Here is an 8,245-nt window from a genome sequence, read left to right as displayed (position 1 = left end):
CTTTCGCACGAATGATAGAGAAGCGTCCCTCTTAAGCCCATAGGAAGAAACTGCGAAAGCCAACGCATATAAATTTTTTTTCAATCAATATTTACTACAGACAATAACATTATTCACCCCATTCTAACGAGACAGGGCGTAAGCATTGGCGATATAGACATTACGGACGCTGGAATACTTAATCTTCTGCTTAATCTTGACCCTAAAAAAGGCAGCGGTCCTGACAACATACCTAACGACTTTCTGAAAAGGTATGCGGAATGGTGCAGTAGATACCTCGGCATAATTTTTCGTAAATCACTCACGACTTCACAACAACCGAACGACTGGAAAATTGCAAGGATAATACCTATTCATAAATCAGGCGACAAAGCAGAAATTTCAAATATTTAGACCCATTTCATTAATTAGTACATCCTGTAAGCTTCTAGAGCACATAATGTTAAAGCACAAAACATTTTTCTAGAGAGCATTGGCTTCTTGTCTCCCTACCAACATGGTTTTCACAGCGGTTTATCAACAGTAACCCAACTAACAGAACTAGTCCACGATCTTGCATATACTATCAATCACCGCGGCCAGACTGACATGATTTTACTTGATCTATCTAATTGATTGTGTATGTCATAACAAATTAATCGCTAAAGTTAAAAGTGTTGTTGGGAAAGAGCTCCTTTCAGCCTGGACAAAAGAATTTCTAGCCAATCGTTCACAATTTGTAACCTAAGAAAAAATGCGATCTAACACTGTCACCGTTACTTCCGGAGTTCCCCAAGGCTCAGTTCATGGACCATTACTCTTCCTAATCTATATTAATGACATCACAGCTAACATTGGTTGTAATATAAAACTCTTCACTGACGACTGCGTTATCTACAGGGAAATCACTAATTATAACGATAACATCGCACTTAATACATCCCTCAACACTCTAGCTATTTGGTGCTCTAATTGGCAGATGTCAATTAACGTAAAAAAGTCTGTGGTCATGACCGTAACAAGGAAAACAAGACCATATAACTTTACATATGGTATTAATGGTGTTGGAATCTCAGCGCTGACACCGGTTGTTGCACCTGGGTCGCAAGCCCCAAGGGTAGCGTTGGCCTGGCGGCCTGGGGCACAACTGGAAGCATCCGAAGGTCCCGGCAAAGCATGAGTCGACTGCTAACAGAACAACTTGTTTATTCTAGCATCGCAAAAGAGCGGGCGGTCAGGTCGACCGAAGTGGAGAGACGGGAGAGCACGTAACTCAACTGAAGAAATCGGAGCCTCTCTCTTGGCCTCCGGGGGCAGCTGCTTTTATACTCTCGCAGTTGAGGGCAAGAAGGAACGCCTCGATAGACGCGCACGTGACGGCGCCGCTCGGGCACGTTGAGACGAGTAGGTGACGCATCCGCCTGGCCGGCGCCGTCAGACCTCCTCGCTTCACATTTGGGGGAGCTCCTCTCCCCGGCTGCCGCGCTTTGACAAGCGTGGGCACCAACATGCACACACACACACACGCACACTTGAAGACACGTGGCATTGAAACATGTCTGGACGCGCTTGGCGGGGAGACGTATCGGCGGCGCTGAACGGGCCAAAATGTCCGCCGCTTTGAACGAAGCCCCGGCGTCCGTTGCATCCGCGCCGGCTATACCGCGCGTCGTAGGCGAAACGTAACAGACCGCGCCGCCGGGGGAAGGAGATCCCGATGGTCAGGGGACTGCATCCGCTGTCCGGAGGGATGTCGCTCGATGATGCTCACAACCGAAGTCGGTCGTCCCTCGGCGTTTCTTGAGCGCAGCGCACAGAGAAGGCCTCGTTCTCTCGTTCGGGTTGACACAGGACACTGGAAAGTGACTTCGGGAGAGTTGACATTTTTGTTCTCGTTCCCGGCAAGCGTTAGAACTAGGCCAAAACTCAACCGCTCAGTCAGCAAGCACGGCACAACCCTCACCAAGTCCTGCCAGGCTCTCACCCCTTTTATACCACTGGCTAGTTCCTTACAGTAGTCTAGCAGCACTCAGAACGCGTCCACAAATTGGAAAATTGCACTAGAAAGCACGTCAGGACTTTGAAACACTAAACAAAAGCAATATGTTAAAAATGCTGCCTCAGGAAGAAAAACATCAGTAACAAACAATTTTGAGGCTGATTCCTACGTTAGGGGCCTCGACATAAGCCATCGGCATTACCGTTCCCCTTTTTGTAACGCACCTCAAAGGAATATTGTTGCAAAGCGAGGCTCCAGCGCAGGAGGCGGCCATTTGTGAAAGAGATGGTCTGCAGCCATTGGAGAGGGCAGTGATCCGTCTCGAAGCATGCGAAGCGGAGATCGCAGCGAGCGCCCGTACACTAGCTCAGCTGGCAAAAACCCCGTAGCCGCATGCGGCGCGGTCTTTAATGCAAACATCACTCCAGGCAGACACAGCTCCCAGTCAGTTGGTTGTTCAAAACACAATGCTCTCAACACGCGCTTCATCACGGAGTGGAGCTTCTCAACGGAATTCGACTGTGGGTGGTACACTGAGCTGTGTAACAGCTTTGCCCCGCACCTTTCGAGAAAGGCTGTCGTCAAAGCGCTCGTAAACACCGTGCCCTGATCTGACTGGATTTCCGCAGGAAAACCAACTCGCGCAAATATGGACAGTAGTGCATCGACTATCTCAATTGAGCTGAGTTCTTTAAGCGGCACTGCTTCAGGGAACTTTGTCGCTGGGCAGATCACAGTCAAAATGTGTCTGTACCCCGTGGCTGTTACCGGCAGAGGTCCCACTGTATCAATAACGAGCCGTCTAAAAGGCTCCGTAATGATAGGTACCAATTTCAACGGCGCCCTCGATTTGTCCCCTGGTTTGCCCACCCGCTGACAGGTGTCACATGTCCTCACGAAGTGGTCTGCGTCCCGAAAACACCCTGGCCAATAGTACTCTTGCAAGAGACGGTCCTTAGTTTTCTTAACTCCTAGGTGTCCGGACCACGAACCCCCGTGCGACAAGCGCAACAGATCCTGACGATAGCATTGAGGCACGATCAGCTGATCGAACTCCACTCCCCTGTGGTCTAGATACTTCCGGTACAGGACCCCACCTCTTTCCACAAAGCGAGCATTTTTCTTGGCGATACCTTCCTTGACAATGCAGCGTATGTTTTCTAGGCTGCCATCCTTCTTTTGCTCGGCTATCAAAGCCGACCGGCTGACTTTTAGCAACCTATTAAGTCCGTCTGACGTAGGCGCGATGAGGAAATCTGCAGATAGCTCTTCTAACTTTCCCGCATCGGGAATTTCCTCTCCAGTATCTGGTGCCTTTAACGCTACAGGCTCAATTTTATTCAGTTCGGGCGTGCTCTGAATATCAGCTTGCTGCGCCTCTGACCCTTTCTCTTTGTTCGACAACGTCGGCCCCGCAACTACCGCCTTTGCAGCGAGCTCCCGAACCTTCGATCTGGTTAAGGCCTGAACGCTAGCCTCACCAAACAAAAGCCCCTTCTCGCGCAGGAGGTGATCGGACCTGTTCGAAAATAGGTACGGGTACTGGGGGGGCAGCATAGATGACACTGCGGCCTCCGTCTCAAGCGCTCCGAAAGGTCCTTCAATAAGCACTTTTGCTACGGGCAGACACACGCTGTGAGCTTCCACGGCTTGCTTGATCAATGCGCACTCGCCCGTGAACATATCGGGTTCTACGTAAGAGGGATGAGCTACATCCATCGTAGCTGCGGAATCGCGAAGCACTCGGCACTCTATCCCGTTCACGAGGAGGTCTTGCATGTAAGGCTCGAGAAGCTTCATGTTCTCGTCAGTGCTGCATAAGGACAAAAACACGACTTTTGTTTTTGTTTCCGGACACTGCGCCGAAAAGTGACCCGGCTTCTGGCACGTATAACACACGCGCGCTTGCCTCGTCTCGAACCGCTTTCTGCGTTCGGCTTCGGCTGCCGCCGTCTCCTTAGGTTCGGTCGGACTGCTTTCACTCGCATCCGCACTACGTGTGTTCCCCTTTGCTCTCATGGGTGTGAACTTCGGCCTCTCAAACTTGGAGCCAAATTCACCCTTTTGACCGTCCTTAGCTCCGCGAGCCCGACGCGTCACAAACTCCTCGGCTAGCTCAGCGGCTTTAGCCACCGTACTAACGTCTGGCCTATCCAAAACCCAGTACCGCACGTTCTCAGGTAACCGACTACAAAACTGTTCCAGCCCGAAACACTGCACAACTTTCTCGTGGTCACCAAACGCTTTCTCTTCTTTGAGCCACTCCTGCATGCTTGACATTAGCCTGTAGGCAAACTCTGTATATGACTCACTTCTGCCTTTTTCATTTTCCCGAAACTTCCCACGGTACGCCTCCGCTGACATCCTGTACTTTTTTAGCAGACTCGATGTCACTTTGTCGAAATCCTCTGCCTCCTCTCTCTTCAAGCGAGCGACTACGTCGGCCGCCTCGCCGGGTAAGAGTCCACTCGGAGCTACCATCGTGTGCGGACGTGAGGTTTGGAGCTCCTGCGTCAGCAGCAGACGCTACAGCGTCTCACGCGCTCTTCCTCGCCTATTCCGAGCACGACAACGGACGCTTCCTGCGACCTTCGAGATTCACGTGTGACGTGCCTTCGCTGCACTTGGCCTTCTTCCCGCTCGCGAGAAGAGGCCATCGCAGCCCACGATGGAGTTTCGCTCGCCAAGCGAGCGCCCGCCGCCCGTGCGCCACCGACGCCATGCTAGCATGAGCCGGCTGACGCTCGGCCCCGCGTCCCTTGACGAGCTACGCGCCAGGGAGGATCTGCATGTGAGGGCCTCACGCATGCTGGGCGAATGGCTTCGTCGACGAGCCACCACCACCACTGCTCCACCCGTGGTTCCCTCACAGACTGAGGCTGCCCCGGGAGACGCCACGAGTCCGTCAGCCCCCGAGGTAGCCTCGAAGCCTACCGCGGAGGATTTCTCCGCAAGCGAGGAGCCCCATGCTTCAGTCCCGCTCCCTTCCTCTGACGACGAGATGGACCTGTCGAGCTCCAGAAAACGAGCTCGTGAAACGGAGAGCGACGACGACGAGGCAACCGCGCGTCGCAAGCAGCCGCCGTATGCTCCCCCCAGCGCGGAGCAGCACGTTGAAGCCAGCGGCCACGTGGAGGGGGCAGGCCAGGGCGGCGCCATCTTGCCACCCTCCCGAGAAGCAGCCGCCACCCTCTCCTCTCCGGCCGCCCAACAGGGTGCCCCTCCGGAAACGGCGTCTGCTAGCGCTACGGCTGCACGCGACAACGCTACCGACGCGATGGAGCTGGCGGACGCACCTCCCCCCGGCTCGTCCAAGCGGGGCGCCGAGCACCCCGCGGCGCGGTTCCTGAGGGACCCGCCACGCCAGCCTGCCCCGCTGCCGAAGCGAAAGGGGAAGAAGCACCAGAAGCACAACAAAGCTCCTGCCGTTGCCTCGTCTTCGTCTCCCGTCGCTTCGGACGGCTCGCGGCGCCCGCCCGCCAGCCCTGTCGCCCCCAGCGTGCCTGCAGCGGCTGTAATGAGGCAGACACCACCCGCCAGCGAGCCAACCTCAGATGGCTTCACCCTCGTGCAATCGAGGTGGGACAGGCGGCGTGCGAAGGCCCTGGAGACTGCAGCACTCCCGGTGGACCCTGCGGTCATCGGTACGGTGCTCTTCCGGCCCTCGGCGACCGGCGGAGCCTTCAGGGGAGCACCGCGCCTCGCACTCGCGGCGGCCCTCTCATCGCGGGCCGGTGTTGCTGCGGTGCGCGTCAACCACAGGCGCAACATCGTGGCCGCCGACACCACCACCCGGGAATGCCAGGAGGAGCTGCTGGCAATAACCGAGCTGCACGGCATCTCGGTGACTGCCCGACTGCCGGCCGTGCGCGGCCAGAGCACCGGCTACCTGCACGGGGTGACCGGATTACCCGCGGATGCTGACCTGCTAGGAGCCATGGAGTCGAGCGTTCCAGTGCTGTCGGCGACGCGGGACGGGAGCACCGTCACTGTCCGGTTCGCGGGACCGGTCCCCCCTGAACACCTGAGCCTCTTCAAGCTCGGCTTCAGGGTGAGGCCGGCCAGGCCGCGTCCGGTGCAGTGTCGCCAGTGCGGCCGCTTCGGGCACGTGCTGGAATCCTGCAGTTGGCCGTCCGACTGCATCTCCTGCGGCAAAAGCCATGCGGAGGGCGAACCCTGCCGGTCGGTTCGCTGCAGGAACTGCGGGGGCCCCCACAGGGCCGACACCCCCGCCTGCCTCAAATGGCAAGAAGAACGCCAGGTGGCAACCATCATGGCTTCTTCCACCGCAGCACTGTCGAGGCGTGCTGTCAGGGCAGCAGTCAGGGAGGAGCAGCAGCAGCAGTCCTCAACCTTGGCGCGGTCATATGCGAGCGCGCTGAAAGGCCCCAGTCCCGCACCCAAGCGTCCGGTACCAGCCCCTCGAACCTCGCGCCGTCAAGAGACACGGGACAATGCTGCCCCCCCTGGCCAGACTACAGTGGATCAGCTGATAGCAAACCTGCTGGTTACCATGCAAGCAGTCGGCGCTATGCTGCCAGCTGACCACCCGCTACGACCCATCTGCCTGCAGGCAGTGGCTTTACAACAGCCACCGAACCATCATGGCCAGTCCCACTGCTGAATGTCGGCCGCGCATCCTGCAGTGGAACTGCAACTCCCTGCGGCGAAGGCATGCCGAGTTGGCCGAGCAGCTGCCTCTGCACGACTACGACGTCCTCGCCTTCCAGGAAACGTATGCGCGTGCAGAGGAGGTCTCGCTGCCCGGCTACATCGGATACAGCAGCCCCACAGAGTGCCGACGCGACGACTGCGATGCTACGCCCTGCACCGACGCGGCGCACCCGCCTGGCTCCCCTCGCGCAGCGGTGTATGTGCGTGCCTCTCTCCCGCACGCCCTCATCGCCACGGAACATCTGTGCTGTGCAGTGGTCGAGTGCGTGGCCGTTACCGTCCGTGTGCGCGGCACCGATACGTCTGTCGCGAGTGTGTACGTGCGACCCGCTCTGCAGTGCGACATGACATTCCTGTCGCGCCTCGCCGCTTCGCTCGCGCGTGACTGTGTGGTGTGCGGCGATTTCAACGCGCATCATGGGTGCTGGGGCTCTGCGAAGACCACCATCCGGGGGAAGAACTTGATGGGCGCGGCCGGTGCGGCGGGCCTTGCCGTCATCAACAGCGGCCAGCCCACCTTCGCCCGTCGCAGCGGGACCGCCACAGTGATCGATCTCGCGCTTGTTTCGGAGCGCTGCTCATACGAGTGGCAGCGTGCCCCGGACACCGCGGGATCCGACCACTTCCCCATCTCCCTCTCCCCCGTGCAGCCGAATCGCGGCGCCAGGCGTGTGTACACGGTAGTGCGCTGGCCCATGTTCCGCGATTTCTGTGCCCAAACACCACGCGGCGACGATTTCTTCGCGCACATCGCAGAGTGCGCGAATCGGGCTTCGACGCGTGTTGCCGTACCTGCCGGTTCCCCTTGCCCGGACATCAAGCTCCTCAATGTGCGCGCCGCTCGCCGCCGCGCTCAGCGGAGAGCGATGCGAACCGGAGCCGAGGCGGACTGGACTTTGTACAACCGCCTGGACGCTGTGTGCAGACGACACGCCCGTCAGCTGCGCCGCCGATCTTGGGCCGGCCTCTGCTCGTCACTCGCCCAGCCGTGCAACGAGCGCCGTGGATGGCGAGTCCTCCGGGCCCTCCTGAACCCGAAGGCACCGCGGTTTCCGGTGCTAGCCATCGCCATAGCGCGCGGGATCAGCGAGCTGGAGCTCGCAGAGCTTCTGGCGAACGCTTTTGCTGCCACCCCTCCTGCTTCCAGCGCGCCCCCGGCTGTGTTGCAAGCGCTGTACGCTGCGGTGTTCGTGCGGGGCGAAGCTCACACAAACCACGCACAGGCAATCACAAGCCTGTGCGAGAGTGACTTCACTCATCACGAGCTGCAGCGGGCCCTGTCGCGCGGCCGCCGCCGCCGCAGCACGCCTGGGGCGGACGGGATAACGCTGCAGATGCTGCGAAACCTGGACGAGCCGCAGCGCCGCCTCCTGCTCGACGCTTACAACGACGTCCTGCACAGCGGCTCCCTCCCGGATTCGTGGCGACATGCTGTAATCGTCCCCGTGCTGAAACGCGGCAAGCCACCTCACAGCCCTGCCTCTTACCGGCCGATCTCCCTCACGTCTATCCCGGGCAAGACGATGGAGGCGATGGCTCTGTCCCGGCTCCAGTGGATTGCGGATGCCCGCGGTGCTCTACCTCCCGAGCAGT

Source organism: Dermacentor variabilis, chromosome 4 (genome assembly GCF_050947875.1).
Source record: "Dermacentor variabilis isolate Ectoservices chromosome 4, ASM5094787v1, whole genome shotgun sequence".
Classification (NCBI taxonomy): domain Eukaryota; kingdom Metazoa; phylum Arthropoda; class Arachnida; order Ixodida; family Ixodidae; genus Dermacentor; species Dermacentor variabilis.
This window is presented reverse-complemented; position numbering follows the sequence as displayed.